The sequence below is a fragment of the Canis lupus genome, chromosome 7 (genome assembly GCF_048164855.1).
Source record: "Canis lupus baileyi chromosome 7, mCanLup2.hap1, whole genome shotgun sequence".
NCBI lineage: Eukaryota > Metazoa > Chordata > Mammalia > Carnivora > Canidae > Canis > Canis lupus.
The window spans coordinates 20,053,047-20,064,821 of NC_132844.1; the positions used below are offsets into that span (position 1 = coordinate 20,053,047).

General features: G+C 36.7%; 1 non-coding gene across 1 annotated transcript; it reads left to right on the forward strand.

The window, feature by feature from the left end:
- Positions 1-10,619: 10,619 nt before the first annotated feature.
- On the forward strand, positions 10,620-10,730 carry LOC140637421 (U6 spliceosomal RNA). Its single transcript, XR_012034540.1, has one exon. It is a non-coding gene; the product is annotated as a U6 spliceosomal RNA (small nuclear RNA).
- Positions 10,731-11,775: the final 1,045 nt, after the last annotated feature.

The following is an 11,775-nucleotide window of genomic DNA, read 5'->3' on the forward strand; positions in this document are numbered from 1 at the left end:
CATCTTTATCAGTATATAATGACCTTCTTTGTTTCTTATTACTATCTTTGTCTTAAAGTCTATTTTGTCTAAGTATTGTTACTCCTGCCCTCTTTTTGTTTCCATTTGCATGGAAAATCTTTTTCCATCTGTTCACTTTCAATCTGTTTGTCCTTAAAGCTGAAATGTAGGCAGCATATAATTGGGTGCTATTTTATTCATCCATTCAGTCTTTCTATGTCTTTTGATTGGAGAATTTAGTTCATTTACATTTACAGCAATTATTGATAGGTATGGACTTACTATTGCCATATTGTTAATTATTTTGTGCTTAATAATCTCTTTGTTCCTTTCCTTTTCTCTTGCTCTCTTCCTTTGTGATGTGATCATTTTCTATAATCCTATCCTCAGATTCCTTTCTCTTTTGTGAATCTACTATAGCCTTTTGCTTTGTGGTTACCAGGAGGTTTACATAAAACATATTTTACCCATTTCTTTAATTGGAGTATAATTAACATATGCTATATTAGTTTCAAGTGAACAACATAGTGGTTTGACAGTCATATACATCATGAAATGTTAACCACAATAGGTATAGTTATTGTCTGTCATCATACAAAGTTATATAGATTATAGTGATATTATTGACTGTATTTCCTGTGCTGTGCCTTTTATTTCCATGACTGACTGACTGGCTGATTTATTTGTTTATTTATTTATTTATTTATTTATTTATTTATTTATTTATTTATTTGATTTTATTTATTTAGAGACAAACAGAGAGCATTCAAGCAGAGGGGCAGAGGGAAAGGATGAGAGACAATCTCAAGTAGACTCAGCACTGAGCATGGAGCCTGACATGAGATTCCATTTCATGACTCTGAGATCAGGACCTGAGTCCTGAATCGAGTCTAATGCTTAACCAACTGAACACAAAAGTGCCCCTTCATGACTTATTTATTTTATAACTGGAAGTTGGTACCTCTTAATCCCCTCTAATCAGTTTCACAAATCCCTCTACCTACTTCCCCTCTGGCAACCACTAGTTTATTTTCTATATTTAAACATCATATCTGGGACACCTGGGTGGCTCAGTGGTTAAGCATCTGTCTTCAGCTCAGGGTGTGATCCTGGGACTCCGGATCAAGTCCCACATCAGGCTCCCTGCGAGGTGACTGATTCTCCCTCTGCCTGTGTCTCTGCCTCTCTCTCTCTGTGTCTGTCATGAATAAATAATTATGTAAAATATATATAAATATAAATAAATAAAAATAGACATCATATCTACATCAATCTAGTTTAAGCTGGTAACAGTTTAACTTTGAATGCATTAATAAAGTTCTACATTTTAACTCTCACTCGCCCCCCACCACATGTTTAGTTTTTGATATTATAATTTACATCTTTTCACTTTGTGTATCCATTAACAAATTATTGTGGCTATATTTCTTTTAATTTTCTTGTCTTCTAATGATCATACAAAGTGGTGATTAATTTATTCCATCAAAATTTTAATCAGAGTCCATTTTATTTTCACAGGAAAATAATTGAGCACAGTTAAATAATGTAATTGTTCAGCTTTCACCTGCATTTTTATATAGATCATTTAAAGATTTTTATTGAGTAAATCATTTTGCAAGATTTAATAACTATTATTCCTGATCAATATATATTGAACTACTAAGTATGACTGCTCTGTACTCAATGATGTCTAAACATGGATTCTGTAACTTGAATCCTTTTAAAGGTGTTTCCTTAACTTATAAAGTTATTTTTCAAAACAAACTATTGTTGAGAGACTCAGTTATAATGTTGAGATATTGGAATTACCATTAAGATTATACTGGACTGACTATGAGATTCTGAAAAAGGTGATGTTTCATGCTGAACCACCCACGATGATACACGGGCCTTTCAAAGAAGCAGCTTGTATTTGCAGGGAAGTTTCCTAGGTTGGATTTTCACTCTGTGACTCAGGATTCCTGATAAAGATAACTTTCCAATGTGGGAGAGTGTAACAGAAAACATTTTTAAATAACATGTTCTAACAAATTGAGTTAGCTGAATTGCATGCCTCATCTTTCTTTTTCAAAACAATTTTAGATTTATTTCTTTGCAGAATCGTAGACTGCATTTAGGTGTTTCTCAAGGTCACACAGAGATCTTGATCAAGAACTCAGACTCCAGAGTCATAGAAAAATTGGCCTAAGTCTTGATAATATCATTTAACTGGTTTGTGAGTTCAGGAAAGTTACATAACCTTGTAAACCTGCATTTCCTCATGTATGTAACTGAGATAATAAATAATAGTACCTGCCTCATAGGATCCTGATGAGTGTTGAATAAGAAATTGCATATAAATGTTTATCTCATACCTGACATATGGAAAGGACTGAATAAATGTTAGGTAATTAACTATTATTTATTTTAACTGTGGTTTCCCTCAAGATGTAGCAAATAAAATCAAACCAGACCCATATTCCTAGAATTCAAAGTCAATTCCATATACTCATATCTACACAAAGCTACTGATAGAACTGTATTCCAAAGTGGCAGTTAAAAACAGATCTGCTTTGTTGTGTACATAAAAATATACACAAATCTATACAAATGTGTTTCCACAGTCCTACTTTCCAGATGTGTTTAGCTTCTGTCATACGAATACAAATAAACTTAGATTTTGTTGCAAGAAAAACTACACAGGCAGCATGATTCAAGGCAGTTGCAGTAGGTGGCTTCTGAGAAAGCTAAGCACAAATGAATTCTATTTCATTATGAGGTTTTGCTAGAGATTTTAGGAAGACTAACTCTTAATATATTAAACTTCTTCATTGCTCCTTTTAGTTCTCAATTTCAAGGCAGATCCAGATGGGAATATCAAAAAGGAAGTGCCCATTCTATGTGTATACCCTGTGTGAGACCCTTGGCCATACAAAGATATTTGTTCTTGAGAGAAAAAAACTGTCCCTATTCAATAACTCTTGCACATTACATGTGTGCATTTCTAAAAAGGGAAAACAAAACCTGGCGGCAAAGCATAATTATAAATGGTAATCGTTACATTTTCATCATATTTATGCAATAAATAAGTCTGTCAAAACTAGAGTTTAAGATTTGTAGTATGCTTCTCTCCTGTACTAATATAATTTATTTTGCTCCTCTACTAATGAGCCTGGCTTTAGATAGTCATGAACATCAGTCTCAAATACAAATTAAAAGTCAGTATATTACATTTCTCCTTCTGTTCCTTCTGCATATTACATTGCTCCATAAGTTCATTGATGTTGGAATTCTATCTCTCCTTCGGCACAATTTTCCTCTGTGGTATGATGCTATGAATATTTATGGTACAATAAAAATAATATAATAATAGGCATTTCCTAAACTTGTGCTGCATATATCTTCAGACAGAAGCTGGGAGGGCTATATCTGTTACCTCCCACTGGAGAAGATCTTTATGTCCTGTGAAATAGCTGGCTGTCCCAAAGACCTTCACTTCCATGTGAATTAAATGGCTTCTGTACTGAAAAATTCTGAGAGGAATTTTTTTCTTCTTCCACATATAGTTTTGACTATCATCATCTCTGAAACATTGCCAGATTTTTCTTACACTGAGTAGGCTTCAATTGATATCCTTATTCATCCTTCCTATGTCAACTACTACAATTCATTCTTTTATAGCCACCTTAAATCTTTAGTCTCTAAAATTCCAGGGTCCAGAATACTCTGAGCAGACTATTATCTTGCTCAGTGAAGCGGGACGGCTTTACCCTCACTCCTCCTCCATCACCCTAACTGACTGGATTTCTTTTCATTTATAAATTTAACTTGAATTGTTTTCTTTTTTTCAAATATTTGCCAAACTTTCTCATTCCAGCCTATTTCCTCAGCCTGATATCTGCTTAGCTACACATAATGTCCCTAATTCTGTGACTTTCAACATTGCCACATATCAGTCTCCCATGTATTCTCTACTGTCATTCCTCTTATCTAGTTTATGAATATGGCTAGAATTCATTCCATTTTCCATTAATGATTACTAAAAAAGTCAGGGTTTTTTTTTAATCCTATCAGTTATTAAAGAAATTGTGATGTTCACCTCAAATGAACATCCTGATATTTTTATTATAAATTTTCTGGGGAATGTTTTAAAGCTGTAAGACACCTCAAAAACACTTCTTTAACATTTGCTCTATGTGTGTGTGGAAAAGAGAGGAAGAGATGGAGATTGAGACAAAGATAGAGACAGCATGCACTTTAATATATATTCTACAGGTAATGTTGGGAGACAATTCTTCATGGGTCTCTGACATTTCTGCATGTTTTGTGAGCAGAGACATAGGCTTTTGTTCTGGATTATGATTTCAAGGATGTTAGCGTAGCAAATATCCTTAGGAGATAGAGGTACTTTCTTCCTCCAGAGCAAAAGCAGTTCATTGATTGGTTGGTTGTTTTTTGTGGTGGAGTCTTTTTGTTGTTTTGTTTGTTTTGTTGGTTGTTGGTTGTTTTTGTTGATTTTTATTGTTGTTATCATTAACACTACTGTCCAGTAAAACAAAAATACCTTTCCCTTTGTGGAAAAATCAGGCATGCTTTCTACCTCTTAGAAAGGAGTTGGCTTCTCTAACTCATGTTTTCTCCCTTATATGATGACCCAATATGTATATAGATATCACATGAAGCTCTCCATGCTACTCTGTGGGAACTGGAGCTTGAGCATAAACTGATACTTGGACTATAACAGTCATTGGAAATAGAAAAGCCCTTTGCTTTTTATCCAAGAGATTGATTGGTTGATTGATTGTCTCTCTGAGCATCCATGAAAGAGAAGCAGAATAATTTGTTAGGTGAAATCTCAAACCTCATCATTTTTCTGAAAGATGGGATGCTGACGGAGACATGGCTTTCTGCAACAGGAAAGATTAGTGTCTTATTGGCCTATTAATAGGAGTAGAGGAAAGCTCGTGTATGGTCAAGTAAGTAAGTAGGGTCCTCTATTACCTTTTAATTAAGAGGAATTAAGGAGATGGTTTCAGGCAAAGCACTAGGAAAAAAGTATAAAGACAGCTACTCAAATGATGCACTAGGTGCTTCCAATTCTCTTGTAAGAGGTGAAATGGGGCTCCCATCTGGTGATCATCCTCACGTCTGTGGCTTTGCAACAGCTGATACTAAAATTTGTTCTGGGGTTTGATGGCAGAAAGTTCTACTGCCTTTCATTCAAAAGAGATGCTCCAAGGAAGAACAGAAGGAAATTTATAACTATTGTAGGCAGAAAGCAGGCAAAGGACGAGTTTTTGTTAGTTAACATGGGGGTATAATGCTTGACATGAAATACATATGCCTGCTAAGGAAGAATGGCCATATGTGGGTTGTCTTATGGCTTATCTCCTTCTGTAATGTAGCATGCCAATCCCAGATCCTTTCAGAGATAGATGACAGTAAATGTCAACAAGGCTTTTTGCAATGGGAGCTTTGGTCCTTTAAGGGAGAGCTCCATGGGAAGGACAAACTCCTTTGAGAAACCACAGATAAGGCATTGACTAGTATTGGGGGGTCTTACTGCCCTGGATGATCTTTACAATGCTGATGACAATGACTCACTAACAAATGAGAAATAGACCCAAAGAAATCTAGATAAATTTGTTTAACAAGCCATGCCACCTTCAAAAACTCCCCTAAGCCTTATGTAGAAACCCGGCAAGAACTTAGGAGTTGTTATTTTGATAATAGGACCTCAGATGGTGTAAGGTTAAGATAACATCTGTAAAAAAAAAAAAAAAAAGTACCACTGTGTATGTCAAACTCAAATCCAAATAAGCCAAAGGAAATAAATCCCACAGCTTCAACCAGCATGCAATGTGACAATGGCAGTTGAAAGAAGGTGTCTCCAAATCTGAAATAGATGGTATCAGTAAGGATGTTCTTACTGCTCATATGAGGCTTTGGGTGGACAGAAAACATAAGAGGTTCATTTGATTGAGCTGCATGCCATGACCACTCTGTTTAAATCTGAAAGCAAGTATGCCTTGCCCTCTAATTCCTCTAGGCTCTCTGATTCCTCTATTCATTACCCTGACTTAAACCACTTTGGGAAAGATGATTTTGAATGAGTTCTAGGTGTCCCTGGCCCCAAGGAGAACCAAGGTCATGTATATCCATTTAGGTAAGCTGGAAAATTTGGAGGAATAAAGAAACTCAAATGTATATAATTCTGTTGGAGAAAGGTGCCCAATTCATAGTCATCTGGTTTTGGAAGTGTAGGGATATCCAGAATCAGGCAATAAAACTTGAGCTAGGTACACACTGGGGAAGGAGAGGTAATATATCCTTGTGGATGGGGTTCTCTGGACCAATTCAATATATAATGTATATTAATGTGTATGCTGTGAATACTTATAGAATCCAGAGTGGATTCTTCTAATCAGGAAGTGTTATATATAGGAAATTGCTAGTGACATATATAAGTCACATCCCAATATGTCTGCCTATCCTACTTAGAGTGGTCCGACAGAAACAATATAATCCAAGGAAGACAAATGGAAATCATAGCTGTGATGAAATCTTAAGGAGTAGGTTTCAATATTAACACAACGGCCCATATGGTCAATGAGAAATGGTAATGGGAGATGGGGCTTTACAATGGATTATTACCAGTGGGATCCAATTGTTGCTGCTGTAGTCTTTTAAATGACTCCATTTGCACAGACTGATGACACTAGATGTGTTGTGTTGGACACAGCAAATATCTTCTTTTCTGTCCCACTGGCACCCAAGGACCAAGACCAATGTAGTAAGGCCTTCAATATACATTTGCAGTACTTTCTATGAGTATATATGTTCTCCTGTTATTTGCCACCAGGGGTTGAGCTAGGGTAACATTAATGCCTCTACCTCCTAATGTCTTAAGTTTTCACTAAATAGATGATTTGTACATTGGCAAGTCAGAAGCCTTAGTGTCAATGACCTTGACTACAGTGTTATTACATTTCTACCAGCAAGAGTGGCTGATAAATCCCAACGTAATTTAGAGGACTGTCAGCCAAAGTGTATCTTGGGTCTATGTGAGTTTATATCAAAACTCTCAAACCCACAGCAGTCAAGGAAAAACTACTGTCACTTTGCTATTCTCCAAAGAGAGATCCAACAATTTATTGAACTCTTTAGATATTGGAAGCAAATGGGCATTCTACTTGGAACATTATATTGGCTAGTCCACAAATAAGCATCCTTTGAATGGGATCCAGACCAAAAGTGTGTGTTGGAAGCTATCCAATGAGCTTTGCATGCTCTCTAAATTACTGTCCTCTTTAAGCTGCAAGTCTCTCTGACTGATAATTTTGCTGTTTGGAGTATCTGGCAAAAGGAAGCATCTTACATTCAGTGATACTCTTAGAGGTTTTGGATTTGTTGCTTCTGTGACACAGGTACCAGGTATACCCTTTTTGAAAATCAGTAATCACTGAGTGAAATAAGTCAACCAGAGAAAGACAATCATCATATGGGTTCCCTCATATGTGGAATAGAAGAAACAACACAGAGGATCATAGGAGAGGGTGGGAAAATTGAATGGGAATTAATCAGAGAGGGAAACAAACCATAAGAGACTCTTAACTAAAGGAAACAAACTGATGGTTGCTCAAGGGGAGGCAAGTGAGGGGATGGGGTAATAGGGTGATGAGCATTAAAGAGTGCATGTGATGTGATGAGCACTGGGTATTATATGCAACTAATAAATCATTTGACATTACATCTGAAACTAAAGATGTACTAATTGAACTTAAAGTAAAAAAAAAAAAAAGAAAAGAAAAGAAAGAAAAGAAAAGAAAAAGACAAGAAAGAAAAGAAAAAAAAGAAAGAAAGAAAAGAAAAGAAAAGAAAAGAAAAGAAAAGAAAGAAAAGAAAAGAAAAGAAAAGAAAAGAAAAGAAAAGAAAAGAAAAGAAAAGAAAAGAAAAGAAAATTCAGCAATCAGCTTGCTATGAGACACTAGCCAAAACACCTACCTTACCCTTGAAGGCTTTGTGACTTTTCAGCCTAATATTACCGTCTGGAGTTGGGTTGACTTGGATTCAGTGACTAACAGTGGCTAACAAGGAAGGGTTCAATAATCCTCTCTTGTCAAGTAAAAATGGTGTATTCAAGAATGGTGCTGACCTGGCTGGCCACTATACCATCTTTAATTTATATGAGGAAAAAAGAGTTGGTGATCATCTCTTTGGGGGAAATCTTTATCTTCCTCTCCACCAATGAAACAAAGCTGTTGGCGTAATAAAATCTTTGATTCACAGAGGTTGCCTTAAATTCCGAGGCCTGGTTCACTGTTATTTAATCTAAACTGACACTGATGGTGTCCGCTGGACTACTGCAGCTGTACAACCACAACACCAGCTATGCAGAGCTGAACATGGACATGATTGTTCAATTCAGTAAGCCAATACTCTTCTTGATGAAATTCATTTTGTGTATACTGCCTCTTGAGCTGTTGCCAGTAGTCTAGACTATTTATTCTGACACCTGGTAAACTAAAGACTGGCAGATAAGAAACACTTCCCTTTAACACTGCCAACTTAGAAAAAAAAATGCTGCCTCTTAAACCATCTGGGCCAATCATGGAGATGCCTCCAGTGAACAGTCAGGGCCTGTTCTTCGATGAGACTAAATGGAGTCAGTCCACTGTAGCATCTACATTGCCACTATTCCTGTCTAGACTTACTTTCTACTAGATATGGCAACATATCCATCCCCATAGATTGAGTGCAAAGTAAAGGACCATAGGTTTAAAATAGGCAGTCCATCACTGCACACCAGATATATGAATCTTACCTTAAGTGGATGTTTTTCCTGTGGTAGGAGAAAACACATCACATTGGAGATTACACTCACCTACGCATAGCATATTGACTAAACCAAACTGTGGACCCCTTTCAGGGGTATCAGCATTGCCTCACAGCTCTTGACATTTTTCAGATTACCATGTTGCTATTCCATGTCTGATCAGCATAGTCTGACACACCACTGTGGCTCTTTAAGCTTGTCTATGTCATGTATTCAGCTTTATGGACAATTTACAGCCAAACACTGGTACATCTTTTATCTAAAAGTCACATGACAATGAGCTAATAATCAAGTTACTCAATTGACTCTTTATGACCATAGGCATTTGATATTGTAGAGCACTGGGATAGCCTCAAAAATTGACCCAAAAAGGTTTCTGGCTCTACCTTCCTCAACTCTTCTTCATCAATCAGTTTGACCACTAAATGAAGCTTTTTGAAATTTTGGGAATCTGCCCTGACCATTATTGAGCATGGGAGCATAGTGCTTATTATTTTTCCCAATATTAACTCCAGGGTGGCTTGGTTTGTACAACTTGAATTTAATTGTTATTCAACTACCTGGATTCTCTTAGAAGAGTGGCATAGTTATGTGAAAAAGATAATGATCACTTAGCTGAGTACACTGCTTGCTAAGTTCCCCTATGGTAGTCCACATTGGCCAAAGTGAGGGGAAAAACAAAGCATTATAAGTTTAGTTAAATTGCTTTTGTAACTTTTGCACCTATCCCTTCTAAATGAAAACTTGGAGTATAATTAGGGGGTGATTGAGAAAATGTAAAGTTATAACAATTGTAATGGGACACAAATATTTTATGGGACTGGAGGAAGAGTAACAAGGTGGCATCTGCAGAAGGTTCATCTTAAACCTGGGAGACATGGATGACAAAAGGACATGAATATTTCTTTTTTTTTTCCTTTAGACCACTCCTGGAGCCTTCTTCAGAAAAAATTCTCTGTGTGTCTCTCCCAAATTATCAAGCACTTAAATTTAACTGATTTCTGGATCATAACTCCCCACAAGGCTGCTCTTGTCACCATTTGATAGCCATTCATCTTAAAATTACCAAAAGAGAAAGTGATAACTCTAGTCCTTACACTTCCCAGTACAAATCTTGTAAACATCTTTAGTTATCTGTTTCATCCACATTCCCACTGATGTAGCATAGTGATTTCTGGGATTGCATGAAGGTTATCTGGCTGATGGTTTGGACCAGACAGAATGGACTCTAGTCCCGACACTTCCCAGTACAAATCCTCCCCTTACCCCGGTACAAATACTGTAGACATCCTCAAACATTACCTTCAAAAACAACCACTAGACTCAATTATAGAAACTGAAGACCTACCAGATGGCTAGGAGACCACACTAGAGCTCTTCACCACACTGGAGCGATGTCACCACACTAGAGCGATGCTCTTGCATGATGTAGATTCCACTTCAGGAGCTCCACTCATTGTAAACAGCTCTCTTTTTTAGGAATACCAAGTGTACTCTTGGGAGTAGGGGAGTAGGTCTTGTGTGGAAGCCAAGTATTGGCTTATTTCTCTCCCCCAAAATGATGATTTTCCTCTTAGAAGTAATCATAAGAGATCTCCAAGGTTTTAAGGGAACATCCACAGGAGATACTGTAGCCCTGAATACAGTTCTCTCCAAACTGAGCTACACTTAGTTGCTTGGGGAATCTCCCCAGAGAGGTAGTTGATTTGCTACTTACACCAACTTCATAGTTGGTTTTCCCTACAATATGATTCATTGTAAGGAAAATTAGAATTAGAAAATTCTATTAGAAAAGGTGATACAAGTGCTCGCTTCAGTAGCACATACACTAAAATTGGAATGATACAAAGATTAACATGGACCCTGTGCAAGGATGGCATACAAATTCACGAAGAAAGGGTGATACAAAATTTGTCTTTGATATTAGTTGAGGTGATCAAAGATACAAACTCAACCCTAGAATGCATTCAGGTTAGCATTAACTCTGTGGCCAGGCTTGTTATAGATGATATTGGCCATAGATTTTCTACTTGCAGGGCAAGGTAGAGTCTGTGTGATTTCTAATATATCCAGCTATACCTGGATTAATGCCTTGAGCCAAGTGGAAAGGTCAATGTGGAAGCTTTAGGAGAAATACACCTGGATTTCTAAGGTAGATCCAGATGGTTTATGAGATTTGCTTAGTTGATTGGGTCTGGGACACTTGATGTTAATACTGAATATTGCCTCATCCTGCTGCTCAGAGTCCTATTGATAGTAACCTTCATTAAATGTAGTATGAGACAAATTTAACAGATTTAGTCTTAATCTCTATGAGCCATATTGATCAATGTGCCTGACAGAGTGGCATACTCATAGGAAATTTTTCCAGAAATCAAAACAGTGTTGAATCAAGGAGTAATTACAGTTACAAGACAATTCTCCATGGGTACTGCATGTTTATTGTTCAGATATTGTTTCCCTTTGTGGCAAAGATCAGTCAGGTTTACTATCCATTATAAAAGATTCATTTTTCCTACAGTTGGAATACTACTCCTATAATATAAACCACAATGTGTGAGCAGACACTTGGCCCACATAGCATTGCCCTGAGGGACATCAGCATAAAATGCTGGTACTCTGACTACTACTATTGCTGTGAGTAATAAAGTTCTTTGTTCCTGATTCAGGAGTCTCATGTCTTCTGCCAGCACTCATGAAGCTATAGCAAGCTAAATTGGCACATAGGTAGGGTAAAGTCTCAGACCTTACTAAGTTCTTGACATCTTTATGACTAAGGCATACTAATTATGATTTCAGTTACATTAAGGAGAGTAGACTTTAGTCTACAGATCTTGTAGCTAACATTTTCAAAGGATACCAGACTTTAAAATATTAAGTGAATAAATTACTGTGGTTATATAGAAGGTTATTCCTATATCCTGAGGGGAACTCTGGTTTCCACTAAAGGGGATTTATTT